The sequence below is a fragment of the Zootoca vivipara genome, chromosome 11 (genome assembly GCF_965207765.1).
Source record: "Zootoca vivipara chromosome 11, rZooViv2.hap1.1, whole genome shotgun sequence".
Classification (NCBI taxonomy): domain Eukaryota; kingdom Metazoa; phylum Chordata; class Lepidosauria; order Squamata; family Lacertidae; genus Zootoca; species Zootoca vivipara.
The window spans coordinates 32,780,186-32,794,934 of NC_142594.1; the positions used below are offsets into that span (position 1 = coordinate 32,780,186).

Below are 14,749 nucleotides of genomic sequence, written 5' to 3' on the forward strand. Positions count from 1 at the left end.
AGATGGTCTGGAAGCTGCAGTTTGTGGTGAATTAATGCTGCTAGGTTGGTGAATCAAACAGGACTGTGCATCACTGGTCCTGAAAGTGTTGCACTGGCTCCCAATGAGCTACTGGGCCCTATTTAAGGTGGTAGGACTAGTATACAGTTATATAATGGTTTTGGACATAAGTACCTAAAAGGATGGGACGCGGGTGGCGCTGTGGGTTAAACCACAGAGCCTAGGGCTTGCCGATCAGAAGGTTGGCAGTTCGAATCCCCGTGACGGGGTGAGCTCCTGTTGCTCGGTCCCAGCTCCTGCCAACCTAGCAGTTCGAAAGCATGTCAGAGTGTAAGTAGATACAGTGGTACCTCTACTTACGAATTTAATGTGTTCCGAACGCACATTCGTAAGTTGAAAAAAAATGTAAGTCGAATCCCAGAGGAATGCATTGGGAGAAAAAATTCGTAAGTCGAAGCAACCCTATCTAAAAATTTGTAAGTAGAAAAAATCCTATCTAAACCGCATCCAAGATGGTGGACGGAGCTCCGTTCATAAGTAGAAACATTCGTAAGTAGAGGTACCACTGTAAATAGGAAGGTAAATGGCGTTTCCGTGTGCTGCTCTGGTTCGCCAGAAGTGGCTTTGTCATGCTGGCCACATGACTTGGAAGCTGTATGCCGGCTGCCTTGGCCAATAACACGAGATGAGTGCCACAACCCCAGAGTCGGTCAATACTGGACCTAATGGTCAGGGGTCCCTTTACCTTTTTACCTAAAGGTAAAAAGAATATAGAATATATCAACCACCTCAGATCTTTTGATTGGCAGGGAATGCCTTGGTGGCCCCATTGGGTGCTGCTTGGTTGGTCCTGACTCACAACAGAACCTTATTGATAACATGCTCTCTCTGGTGAGGTGGATCTGTCACTCTCATGATTAATATTCAGCAGACTTTAAAATATTTCTGTTCAGACAGACATTTGATGGCTGAAATACAATGTTCCTGGCAACCTAGGAATTAATAGATGTGAGGATATTTTATTGTTTTAAAATGTGTGTATGTTTTAAAGTGTTGTTTCACTTATTTGTTTTTTTGTAGCCCTGAGCTACTTTGGAAGCAAGTTTGTGTGTGTGTGTGTGTGTGATTTAATAAGTACAATTTGAACAAATACAATACATAAGATGCTACAAACCACTTCTACCTGGTGCTGCCATAACATTTATTAGCTTCCCAACATGTGTGACCATAAAATTATGCGAAGTACCTTCATGCTAGTTCTAATGTCATTTGACTGACACATGCCATAATAAAGTTTAGGTGTATCTACTACATAAATGAAATAAGGATTGAATAGAGATGGACAAATCTTCCAGTTACGGTTTCTCTGAGTTTCTAATTTTCCCAACCTAAGTTTATTTCATTCCATTTTCACATCATTTTTCTCCCTGTTAAAAACAAAGTTTGCATGAAAATTTGTATGCAGTTTAGTGCACATTTCTCCAAATATATTTATATTTGTATGTGTTTGCCTAATATATCCAACTTGCAAGCAAATTCCCACTAATATAATGTAGTTTTATACATTGATTTTTATTAAGTTATTCACTCTTGTTCACACTTTGTGGTAGGAAAACTACATCAAAAAAAATTCAGAGAATTGCCATTTTTGAAAGATGGATCTGTTCTTGTTTGAGAAGTTTGGCATAGGTAGGCGTGCAAAGTTCATTTATTTGGTTTGAAAAGTTTGGCATAGGTAGGCGTGCATAGTTGAAGAGTTTTCTGGACCATGGTGTAAAAGTAGGGGGGAGAATGTCCCAAGCTTCAAACGTCCTTTGATACTATATAAAATGCAATGGAGTTCTGACTTTTTCCATCTATTGATTGCAATGGGGTACTTCAAGAATAAAATTTTATTCATTTGGCCTAGATAATATAATTTGAAAAATCTGAAGACAGATTTACATAATGGATGAAAAGGGAAATACTCGCATAGGCACATGCACACTCAAAGAAGCATAAAGGAGTGTTGGGCTAACATACGTTATTGTAAAATTTCACTTGTAAGGTAACTTTTAACTTAAGAGTTCTTTGTTAACAGTTTCCCACAGTGTATCAGTCTCCGTCCCTGCTGTGCTGATCTGCAACTGTCTTCTCTCTCTCTCTTTATAAATCTTTTTTCCTCTGTCTGCTTCCAAAATGTTATCTTAGCTAGGATTAATAAAGATATACTGGAGAGAGTCTTATCTTTTATAAGAATTATGTTTATAATAGAAAGCTTTAATCTTAGGAGAGAGATGAAGGCAAAGGGAGGCAAGAAAGACAAATTAAAAGTCTCTGACAATGGCAAAAGAGACTGTCCCCTTTAATCAAAAGTCTACCAAAAAGGTTTGGGGGTGATTCAAATATGACCCCCAAACATTTTACTAGTGCATATGTCTGCTGAAAAATAAAGAGGAAGATTGTGGAGAGACCATAATTTTGTGAGGTAAAGTTATAATGTAACCATGTTTTAAAGTTAAATTATTGTTACCAAACAAATTTACCTTACACTAATTGGGATGTAACTGTAAATAGAAGAAACGGCTATCTGTTACAGGTACCTAATATAGTGCCCTCCAGATGGTATCGACCACAACTTCCATAATTGTTGTCCATTGGCTATGGCGGTGCTTCTATTTTGTACTTCTTTGTAAGAATCTCTGGTCAATTTTGTCCCAGCTCCCATATTTGTAAACGGATAAGAGGTAAACAAAAGTGTTTGAAATAATTAGTGCCTGTAGCAGTATAAAAGAATGCTTTTTTTGTGTATTCAGACAGTCCCGGGTATTGCATACATTCATGTGAACAAATGCAATGCCTGAACTGGTGAGGAATACAGTATTTGCAGTGTTTTCTATAAATGTGGTAGGTAGAAAAACAGTGGCATCCCAGGTATTGCTGTGAACTTCATACAACGTTTTCTTGTTCACACATTACATTTGCCAACATGCCTGAGAACAATAAAGACACTCACTTGTACAAAGGGAAGCTATTGTATTCATTTTTTCAGCTTTTTGAAACATTCCCATTTCCCACATTCACTATTAGATGATGATGAGAAATTATAAAAAGTATGAAATCTCAAATGAGAATATATCAGAAATTTAATGATAAAACTGCATTCATCCCTTACATTATTAAAAATAAACTTTTAAGTTGCAGGTGACTCAGCTTCCTGTGACAAAGCATGGACTCATATTGGCTGTTCTCTTGTGACCTTTTGCTCTGAACGCATATTACTCACTTTCCAGTTCCTTCTTGGATAAGGTTCAAGTCTTTCCCTAAGTTAATGGCTAATCTCCAGTTGTGGACTCCCATCAGGCCCAGCCAGCATGGTCAATGGCTGTGGATGATGCCACTGCAGTCCAGCAACATTTGGAGAACCACAAGTTCCCCATCCCTGCATTAGAGTCCCTTTATAGGCCAGGTGTTGCTGATCTCATTAGTAAGGTGCTAAGGTGCAGGAACTGGAACAAGGAGCATTGGCAAGATCCATCTTAGTCCTAGCTTAGTCCATCTTAGTCCGGTGAGATGAGCGCCGCAACCCCAGAGTCGGTCACAACTGGACCTAATGGTCAGGGATCCCTTTACCTTTAAGTGACCAGAACTCTGCAGTGCAAATAGGTCTCAATGCTTCCAATAAAGCTTATTCCCAGGTAAACTTGTAGAGGGTGATAGCCTAAGAGATATATAAGATCTTTGTACAAAAACCCCCCAAAAACTTGGCAAAACTTTAAAGACACCCATTCTGTAAGACCATATTTGTAGAGCATTAAAATGATGGCACTGTGCACATTGGTAGCAGACAGTATGAATGATCCAGTATCTCAGCAATGATATTTTGTAGAAGAGTTGAGGCCTAACTGAGGTTCCAGGGCTGTCAAGGCTTGGCAATAGCCTGGAGTTGGATAGAAGGCTGGCAGCGTCAAGGGTGTTTCAGTTGGTGATGCATTATACTCCCATTGGCAGAACCACAGAATTACATTAGACAGTACTTGGTGCGGAAAATTTGGCTGCAAGTGTGCAGTTTAAATTCAAAGCAGAAATTGGGCCAGAGAAGAAAGGATGGAAGAAAACCAAATGGACAGGAGGCGGTAGCGGGAACACCCACCCTGTGTTCCTGATAGGCTCACAAAAACACTTTCTCAAATCCCACATTGCAGCATATGTGTGTCTGCTCTAGGTGGGGGTTGGAGAGAAAGAAGCAAGAAGGATGAATACGTGTTTTTTGTTGCTCACTTGAAAAATGCAGCAGGCCATCTCAGAACAAGTTGACAGGGGATAAATTATGCTGCACATCATTTTGATGATAAACACTGGAGATATATTCATATGAACAATTCCATGTTTTTAAGCATCCAGTTCAAAGGTTTTTTAGAAACTTATAATTAGAATATACATGATTTTAGATACGGTATTAGCTTCATCACTCCATTATTTTTACATTTATGGAATTAATATAACATATAACTAAAAAAAAAAAGTCTGGGTCCTTTACAAGAAAAGAAATGTAGCTATAAAATCACAGCTAACACTTGAGAGATATAGTAAAATACTAAATCCAGTGCTTTTTTCGGGGGGGGGGGGATTGGGATTTTTTGAATCTTTGTACTTTTGTCTATTTACTGTATTCATTTCCCCCGATTTGAACTATAAAATGGTGATTTTCTTGAGTCAAAATGAGAGTACCCCTAAACATTTTTTGAGAAAAAAAGCACTGACTAAATCACAGCATCGAGCAATACAATATGAAAAAAACAAAAACTTTTCAACTACCAGGGAAAGCCTGAATAGGATGACTTTAAAAAAAATAACTTCATTAAGCTTTACCTTGTGCTTTACACTTGTGGAAATCTAGTGGAATTTTAGTGCTCATTTATGTGTTAATTGTTTCCAGAAGAAAAAACAACAACACATTTATTTGCAACCCTGAAATCACAGGAGTTTTCTGCTGTCATTTCTCTAGAGTTTTCATGCATCATGTCATGTGACGAAATTTAAGGCAGTATTCCAGCATATGCAGTTCTTTCCTGCCATTTTCATGGGTGAATCAAGGGGGAACAGAAGCATGCATGTACATAAACAGTGGCAATATGTCCAATGGCATCTACTGTTGTGTCACACCACGTCCATTGTTAGGAATTAATTTTAGCATGACATGGCAGTATATTGATTAAAGAGCCACAGTTCCATAATGCAGTATAACATAAATGTTAGAAACCAGGACAAGAAGCACTAGCATTATAACCAAGAAAACCAATGCAACAATTCTCATGTCTGAATGCACCCTTAATGTCTCGGCTTAGTTCCAATACTCATGATATTCATGTGACACTTCCTTATTTTCTTCTTTGGGTCAGCTGGAAACTCTAATAGTCAAATGGTGTGATCCTGTAGAGCAGGGGTGTCAAACTCAAATTCATCGGGGGCCGCATCAGCAGTTTGGTCACCCTCAAAGGGCCGGTTGCATCTGTAGGACTATGTGTCCACTCTTTATTATCATAAATTATTGTCACTACATTCAATTATTACTGTTTTTTGTAATAATGTAAGCTCATTCCCGCCCCCACGCGGATCACATTCCTGCGTCGTGGCGTGTGTGTGGGAGGGGATGTAAACGAGGGAAATTTGAACAAAAGGTGGGGATTGACGGCTTCCGGGGGCGGGGGCTCAACTAAACCTTCGGCAGGAAGGAGAAAGCCACTGCTGGGATTAAAAACCTGCAGATGGAAAGAGGGCTTCCCTTTCCCACCCTGCGCACACCCAAACCCCGCTAGGCAGGATGCCACACGCTGCAACCCACCCCATGCTTTGGAGAGGGGCAGGAACATGCGGTGCAGCACCAACTCCCTGCTTTGCTTTTGCATCCTCCTTCCTCAGCGCCAGAGTCCCTTCCCCTCGCGCTGAGGGAGGGCAGCGGATTTCCTGAGGAGGAAGGCGGTGGCAGCCCCAGCGGACGTGCATCTTCGCCTCAGAGCTGCTCTTCCCCCCACCCGCGCTGTTGTCGTCTTCGCCGCCGCCTCTCCCTACCGGGACTGCAGGCAGAGGAGGCTTGAAAACCTCCCCCCCCAAAAAAAAATTCCCTCCCACCTACTCAAACCGTGAGGCGACTCCATCTGGAGCCCTACATCACGAGGGGCTGAGAGGAGGAGGCGGTGGCAGAGCGGGAAGAGCAGGAACCCGTGCTGTCGTCGCCGCCTCCCTCCCGGCCGCCCCCCCGGGGAGCAGCTCCGCTGGAACTGAGAAGCCAAAGGGCGGCTCGGGGGTGGCGGGCAGAGCAAAAGCCAGGCACCCTCCCGAGTGTCTATGAGGAGAAAACGGGGGAAGAGGGAAGAGAAACCCGGCTCCATCAAGAGAGCGGCTGTTGCGCTTCGCCTACTTCCCCCTCAGGCTCACTCCGCGTCCCTTTCGCCCGCTCGCTCGCCCACCTCCCGGATGCAGCCGAGGAGAGGAAGGGAAGCGGCGGGCGGCGGCTCCCCATTGCCGCCTCACTCGCTCTCGGAGACAACAGCAAAGCCCGCCAAAAAAAAATCCAGCGCTGCTCCGTCCCGGCACCAACTTTGCCGGCGGCGCCTGTAGGGCTTTCCTACCTCCTCGGCGGGCTTCCTCCTCCTCCTCCTGCATCTCACTTTCCCGTCTGGCCGCTGTGCCACCGCCTCCCTCAGCCTCATTCGAAATTGAAATTCCCTGGCCAAGGCCGTCAGCGTGGCTCCAGCGCCCCGGCCTCCGCCTGCAGCCCCACCCCCGGTTTTGACCCTCGGCCAATCGCAGGCTCCAGAACTACTGTCAGCGGATAATGTCTTCGGCGGCTACGCGGGCCACATGACGAGGTCTGGCGGGCCGGATTAGGCCCCCGGGCCTTGTGTTTGACACCCGTGCTGTAGAGTCTCGTTAACAAAGACAGCCCTTATCACGAAGTGAAACAACTGATTTATAAACAAGTATTTAAGTAATACTGGCTTGGGAAGAGCCTCATATTCTTTCTTAAATCGAAATGACATGACCGCAGGAACTAAATTAAGAATAAAAAGGACTTGTATTCATTTTCCATCACTGGGAAACTTGGCCTGAAAAGCATGTGACAAAATAGTGTGGCACAGAGACAAAGAGCCTCCAGCCAAGCCCTAAAAATGGAAGTCATCATGTCCCAGTTTCACCCAGTGGCTTTACTCCACCTTAAATTTTATTATATATTAAAGCATGACCAAGAAATGGAGCTTTTGGTCTCAAGGCTCAAATGGAAATAACATCGTACGGCAGTTCCATTACTTATTGAATGGTAACTCAACAAAATCAGCTCATTGTCCTTTATGATCTATGTACTTTTAGCTGGAGTCTTGCAACCTATAAGAGATGTACAACTGAGCAGTTTTTCAACCATATTCTATGCAGGTTAAAGTTCCATTATGTCATTTGTAGGTGTGAAAAATAATAAAATAAAACCATTTCTAAAACTGGAAGTGCACTGGAAGTGTCTGTGATTAAAATCAGATGCTACAGATGTAATGGAAGTGGGGGAGGCTGGAAGAGTTAGACAGGCTATTCCTGGTTTTTAGAACAGGAACTCAGAGCAGAAAATGTAAAGAGTTGTGGAAAATGCAGGGCTGGTGATAAAGAATGAACCATAGATTTGTCCTTGCCTTGGACCTGATTGGAATTGTCCCCACTTACCTCAGAGCTTTCATCCCATTGTAAATAGCAAGGCCAGGGTGGCCAGTCCAATCAGGACTGCAAGAGTGACAAAAGGGTTGAAGTCCCCTGCCCAGTGACTCTCTACTCCATGTCCCTCCCCCACACTTGCTATTGAATGAAAAAAGCAGGTATGCACTGCCAAGTAGGTGACAAACTTCCTATCTAGTTTGGTCCTTATATACCGGTATTTTCTTTTCAGCATTACTATAGATCAAATGCATTGCAACTTAAACACACAATATCTTGATTTTTTTTTCCTATACAGAAAGTATGTTAATGACCTATGTCAGAGGGATAATACAAGAAGCATTTTTTTCACTGCAAAATACTTTGCAGACTGAAAAAGATTTACTTACTTACTTACTTACTTACTTACTTACTGTTGGTGCATGTGATTGTTGTTGTTTAGTCGTGTCCGACTCTTCGTGACCCCATGGACCATAGCACATCAGGCATGTGATAGTGTGCTCTCATTGTTTAGTCCTGATAGTTTGAAAAAAAAGACACTCTTTTTATTTTTGGAAATGGTCTCATTGTGGAAACTTGCATCTGAAAAATGATATAAACTACCGTACTCTTTGCATCCCACCTGAGAAATTTCAGCACTGAGCTCACGAGGAGGCCATTTCTGTATGAATTTTGCTTTCAGTGACCAGGAGTGGAGACATAAAAAGGCTATTCACCATCTCTGGTTAAAGAGATAAGTGAAAGAGTCGTTGGCATTAACTCTGTAGTAATAGCAGCAATAAGTACTAGGTCTGATTTAAATCTCTTGATAGTGATACTCGGAGGCTGGAATATTTATCACACCATTAGGAGAGGCTGTGCTCAGCTGATAAGATGTCTACATCCGATGAAGTCCACCTGAGGACTGATGATGCTGGGAGAGATTTATTGCCATCCATGGCAGATAGGCGAGTGCACTGCCCTTAAGAGCAGTTGGTGCCATTCATCTGACAAATTATACAATCAGCCGCCTGGGGCAAGCTTGTGGGATCTTTAATAGCTACAGAAGGTGAATACACACAAGTGTGTGTGTGTGTATGTTTCTGGTTGGATAACCAGTCAGGAAAGCAACAATTTTGCTGAGTATCAGGCAGAGAAGAGTGAGGAAGAGCAAAATGGGAGAACAAATTAATTCCATGAGTTATTTATCTGTGTATTTCCTTCCTAGGCCAGACTTGTGCTAAAGAAATGAAGTCATCCAATTCTCCTTACTGCTATCAAATGACAGAAAGTCCAGGCGTTCTGACTGCTGGAAGGGAGGCAATCTATTGTATGACAATCAGATTTAAGAAAATTAGTTTTCCCTGACCTCACCCTTTCCTCCCTTTCACCTGAAGCTTTTTTCACTTTATGGGTCAGGTCTAGTGTGTTTCCTTTGTTGTTAGAAAAGAAACCTGAAACCTGTTCTCTTTAAAAAAACCCTGGATAGTTATGAGATTGTTTAAAAAACCATTAGATATCAAGTTCTAGGCACCATCCTTCCCACGTTTTAGGCGCCAGGTCAAAACATTTTTATTTCAGAAACCCTTTGGGCCATGAATGCTGTTTGAATGCTCTTTTCTCTTATATTTTAATTTGTGCATTTAATTCTGTAATTTTTATTTTTATTGTTTCTGTAAGCCACTTTGGAGGACACGGGTGGCACTGTAGTCTAAACCTCTGAGCCTCTTGGGCTCACCGATCAGAAGGTTGGCAGTTCGAATCCCCGCGACAGGTTGAGCTCCCGTTGTTTGGTCCCAGCTCCTGCCAACCCAGCAGTTCAAAAGCATGTCAAGTGCAAGTAGATAAATAGGTACCGCTCCAGTGGGAAGGTAAACAACATTTCTGTGCGCTGCTCTGGTTCGCCAGAAGTGGCTTAGTTATGCTGGCCACATGACCTGGAAGTTGTCTGTGGACAAATGCTGGCTCCCTTGGCCTATAGAGCGAGATGAGCGCTCAACCCCAGAGTCGTTCACAACTGGACCTAATGGTCAGGGGTACCTTTACCTTTAAGTTTTTTAAACATATAAATGTGTATTTATTCTACCCCCATATATTGTCTGAAATTCACCTGGCATAGATCATAGGAATGAAAAGATCTGAAGGGGCTGCATTGAGAACTGTGTGCTATTATCTGGTGCCATAACTGGAAAGCAGTTTTTGAACCACTGGGATACAAAAATGAATATGAGTGGTCTAGAAGAGGAGACAATAAAGAATCTGGAGAGTTGCATTAATAGTACAGTGAAATAATTCAGCACCGCCTAGATTGGCTACTTACCCCTAGGCGATGTTTGCCTGGCCATTTTCCCAGTGCTGGCCCAGCTGATTATTATTTTTTCCTTGTCCTCCTTATAGAAAAGCAGCTTCAGTTCAGGTATCACATTCTAGGATGGAACTCCCACAGCTCATGTAGTTCAGCCACTTGCCCTGCAGCAGGCTGCTTAACAACACCAAACACAATTTTATCTGCATCTTTTAAAAAACAAAGTGGCCCACATAAACAGATTCTTGGAGTAGCTGCATTCAAAAGGGCCTTCTGTACATTAGAAAGAGGAATAGATCAAAATGATTCAAGAGCATAAAGATTTGGGGACGTATATTTTTTTTTATCGTCCAAAAGGAAAGAAGCAGCCCCAACAAAGGAAACCATAGAAGGTAGAAGAAGAGATGTTAACATTTTGTTTTAGTGTACCATCACGTTAACAGCTATTTTGTTTATGGGCATTACTTTTTAACATTACTCTGGGTGCTTCCAGGCAGGAGCTTAACATTCCCAATGCACATCCAGATATTGAAAATGTGTCATTGGCAACAGGTCTTTTATGATTCATCAGATTTTCCCTAAATCTGGATTAAATGAGGGCGGGGGGAATACAGGCTGGCATTTTGAAGCAGACAATGTGTAGATGTTACAAAAACGCTTGCATGCATGATCAACACTCATTGGGGGCAGAGCATGTGGGACAAGTGCACATGGCAGTGTTGGGGTAAAGGCAGTATGCACGACCAGTGTGCCTCCTATTCCTTCTCTCCCCCCTCCACTTTTGGACATAATGTTCAACTTTAATGTAATTTATAAGGGTCTTTCATTAATGGAGCTTTCTGTTCTTCTCCTTGACTATGCTGCTTTTACCATATTTTCCGGCATATAAGAGGACGGGGCGTATAAGATGACCCCCAATGTTTCCAGTTAAAATATAGTGTTTGGGATATACTTGCCGTATAAATAAGACAACCCGGTGTATAAGACGACCCCTGACTTTTGAGAAGATTTCCCTGGGTTAAAAAGTAGTCTTATAGGCTACGCAGGAAAATACACATATATTTATTGTGTGAAATGCTTTGAGTTTTGTTTTCAGTATAGTTTTCATACCGTGAGGTGCTGTGAAAGTCTGAAAGGATATTCCAGGCTCTGCTCTGTGTTCTGGTGCCAAAGGTGCAACAGGGGCATAAAACAGGGCCTTCTCAGTGGTAGTATCCTCTCAAGAGGTAACAGTCAGGACTATTTTTTTTGCCAGGCTTTAAATGGTCCTTAACTGTATGTCAACATTGCTGGCTTTTGTTTGTTGCTTTTTAAGTGGTTTTATGGTTCTCAGTTTTCACCGCATGAGGGTTGAATTTTTATTGTTGTGAACCACAGTGTCCAAAAGGTGGTTTTGAATTGTTTCTATAAATCCATAAAATCTCTGTAGTACAGGATAGGGAAACTTGTGACCCTTACATTAAAGTTGAACATTATGCCCAAACCCGTGTTGGTCTCCAACTCATACTGGCTGGGCCTAGTGGAAAGTGGAAGTCAAACAAAATCTATCTAATGACCAAATGTGACCTGGAACACAGAAGTCTGAAGCCAGGTCTGTCTGAGGCCTGGTGTCAAAACACAGTATTCTTGAGTGGCTGTTGGGGTCCCAATGCCCTGGAAGGGCACACTGAACTTTACATCTGCCCTGGGTCTCTATGCCAAGAGCTGCTATTTACGTCTCAGAATCTCTTTGAGCAACAATACATTGGGCACTCTGAGGCATTGTGGGAAATTTAACAAGATTGTTAATAATTTCCTGCTGTTGTTACTGCTAGTTAAGCTTTCAACTAGGGACTCACCAGAAACAGGAAGTGGCTCTCTTAAAATTCCTCACTCTGGAGAAGTGATGCTGAAGCCTAGCATAAGCTTTTAAAGCTGCAGCCTTAATTAAAAATGGTTTTTTTAATTAAAAACAAGGCAGAATAGATGATACCCTTCAACCTTCATTTGACTCAGGTAACAGAACAAAGGCCCAGGCCTTGCCAAATCAATAAGCCTTTCCTATATAAGTAGCATTTGTTTATCTCAGCACAGACAAAAATCATTTGCTTTGTGCTTCTCAAAGATGGGAAAGGGCAGCTGTAAATTTTAACCTCCAGAACTCAAGTCTTGTGTATCAGTTATCACAAAAGGTCAGAGCACGAAAATATGAGTTTCCATGGAGTTCCTAATTCCTTTGTTCTTTGGATGCAAAATATTGGAAGTTTGATGGGAAAATGCCACATTTTCTCTGGGGCTTGCAAAGAGAACTGCAGTAGCTGGAGATAAAATATTAAGCAGCACACGTTTGCTAGGACATTAACAACGAATCCACAGGTAATGAATTTTGCTGTAGGCTGTTTTCCTACTGTTGTTTTCTTTTTCCATTCAGATCACGGTTCTCAGTAATTAAGTTTCCCTGTTTGGGATTACGGCACATATAGAGTGGTCCAAAAGCTTTGGAGCACGCTTAACTGAGCCAGTAACACAGACCTTGAGGCAACAAACTCTCTGTTGCAAGCAGAGGGGGAAAAAACAACAAACACACAGCTGTCTAGACTCACTGACTGCTTCAGTGAGAAAATTTCATTCTGCAGTTTCCCTGCACAGATATAATCATTCGCCTCGCATTTCTTATTAGCTCCAGACAAAGAAAATAAGGGATATATTTGGAAATTTGTAATATTTTGAAAATCAATAACTTTTCGGCACCACTACAAGGCTTGGCATTTGGTGGAGTGCTTTTAATATAGGGCGAACATTGAGCACTTGGTGGTTGCATACTAAATATAAAGTGAGATTTTAGCTGGGTAGGGGGGGAAATCGCACAAATGCTTCAGCATATGGAACAGCTAAACTCTCATCTCGCCACATTAGTTTGGGTATGTGCAATGAGCCATAGTAAATAATAGGTTTCTGTAGTCACTTACCATATGGTAAGTGAAGTTTTCTTTCTGCATCTGAGCCTACCAATATGCTTATTGTCTTCCTGTGCCACCGTTTGGACACTCCTCTGCCTTGTTCCTTCCTGCACATAACCACTTCCTGCACAAAGTCTGTCCGATTGTGTTGTAATTCCTAGTCTTGGACAAGTTTGGCTTCTGTTTCCAACAGAAACAGCACTGTGGATCTGCGCCAGCTACATGCATGGGTCTCCCTGCTTACTGTAAGGCAACACTTATTGTTTCAAAATGACTGCAAGAAAGTAGACTTCTCGGAGTTAAAAACAAAAAGATGTCAAATTGGTTTCCTGTCATGTCTCACAATTTGAAGTGGGATTCTGAATTTGATTTTGAGACAAACTGGGGGTTAGTACAAACTATATTTTGCTCAATCTGAACAAAACAAAGCAATAGGAAATGACCGTCAGTAGCAACTTGGGATCTGTATGTAGCTGTTGCATGTGCTGAACAGAAACTGCAGATGGCAGTTTCTCAGTGAAGTAACCGTGGGCTGACTCTGTCCATTCAATTCTCCCTGGCAGTAATGAGTATAAGAGGGCTTTCCTTTACTGTTGGGTCTTGCTTGCATAACATAGTCTTCCTGACTTCTGATGTGTTGTTGTACCCTTGGTTATGCTGGAAATGCAATAGCCAAGATTATCCCATGTGCAATTTAAGGGTTAAATTTGTTAGTGTTAATTCATCTAGCCAAGAGGACAATGGGCGGAGGTGTTATTTAGGAACCAGGCAGAGTGGTGTGGTGTTTGATGAGGCAGTTGCCCTGATTGGCTGCGTAGTTCTAAAGGAGTTTTCCTCTGTAGGTTTGGTGACTGTCTCCCTGCTAAGAAAGACAAAACCTCATTACAGTATTCCTTTCTCCTCAAAGTATACACTCTTCAGTTTCCTCAATAAAGTGCTATTAGGATTTCTTTTCTCTCTGAACTCTGTGTTATTTAAATGAATTTGCTAACAGGCTATTCTCCAGGCTTGACTTCTAGCTTGTTCCCCAGTCTCACTTTCTGGTTTGTCCAGCCCGTGGCCAAGTCCTGACAATGACAGAGGGAATTTAAACACATGAGAGGAGGAGGAAGAGAAGGAAGGAATACATGAGCCTGAGAAATGGTGCCATTTATATAGTCCTCTTTATAATGTTTCCTTCTTTACATGTTTACTACTGCATGTTTCATTGGTCTATATATGTTTCTTTTGAATATTCAGTTTTTTCTTTGATTAGTAAAGATTGATATCTAGAATTTCCTGATCTCAAAACTCTACTTACAGTTTTACAATCTCTGGACTAGTGGCAGCATCTATTGACCCAGACATCTCTTTTTCCTTTTGTGGTTTTAGATACGGTAGGACTCTAGTTACAGATCAGTAGAAAAGAAAGAAACCTTGGGTGAATGGATTATATGAAGATTAGAGACACTGGTGTAGTGGTAAATTTTGAAAACCAGGAACTCGCTGTTACGTAGCCATCATAGTATTGCTCCGAAGGAGAATTTTAAGAAATGGATTCTCATACTGGCTTTGAAACTTACTATCACTTTATTCGCTTGCCAGAATAAGGAGGGACCATAAATTTCACAGGCACTCTAGTGAATTATGTAATCACTTCTGCTGTGAAAAATGTCACACTGCACGTTTCCCCAAATTCCCCTTCCACTACACCACTGATTGGAGGTGCTGTTGTATACTGCCTTGCAGTATGTACCACTGCACTGCTGTATGCTGTCCAGAACTCATAATACTACTAAAACATATCTGGAGTTGCATGTTGCCCCACTGTTCATATGCTGGAATTTATTTCTATTGATAACAGTTT

General features: G+C 41.9%; 1 long non-coding RNA gene across 1 annotated transcript; it reads right to left on the reverse strand.

The window, feature by feature from the left end:
• Positions 1-8,045: 8,045 nt before the first annotated feature.
• Positions 8,046-13,044, reverse strand: LOC148684257 (uncharacterized). Its single transcript, XR_015946410.1, has 3 exons — positions 12,913-13,044; positions 9,980-10,138; positions 8,046-8,196 (listed from the first exon to the last, which is right to left on the reverse strand). It is a non-coding gene; the product is annotated as an uncharacterized LOC148684257 (long non-coding RNA).
• Positions 13,045-14,749: the final 1,705 nt, after the last annotated feature.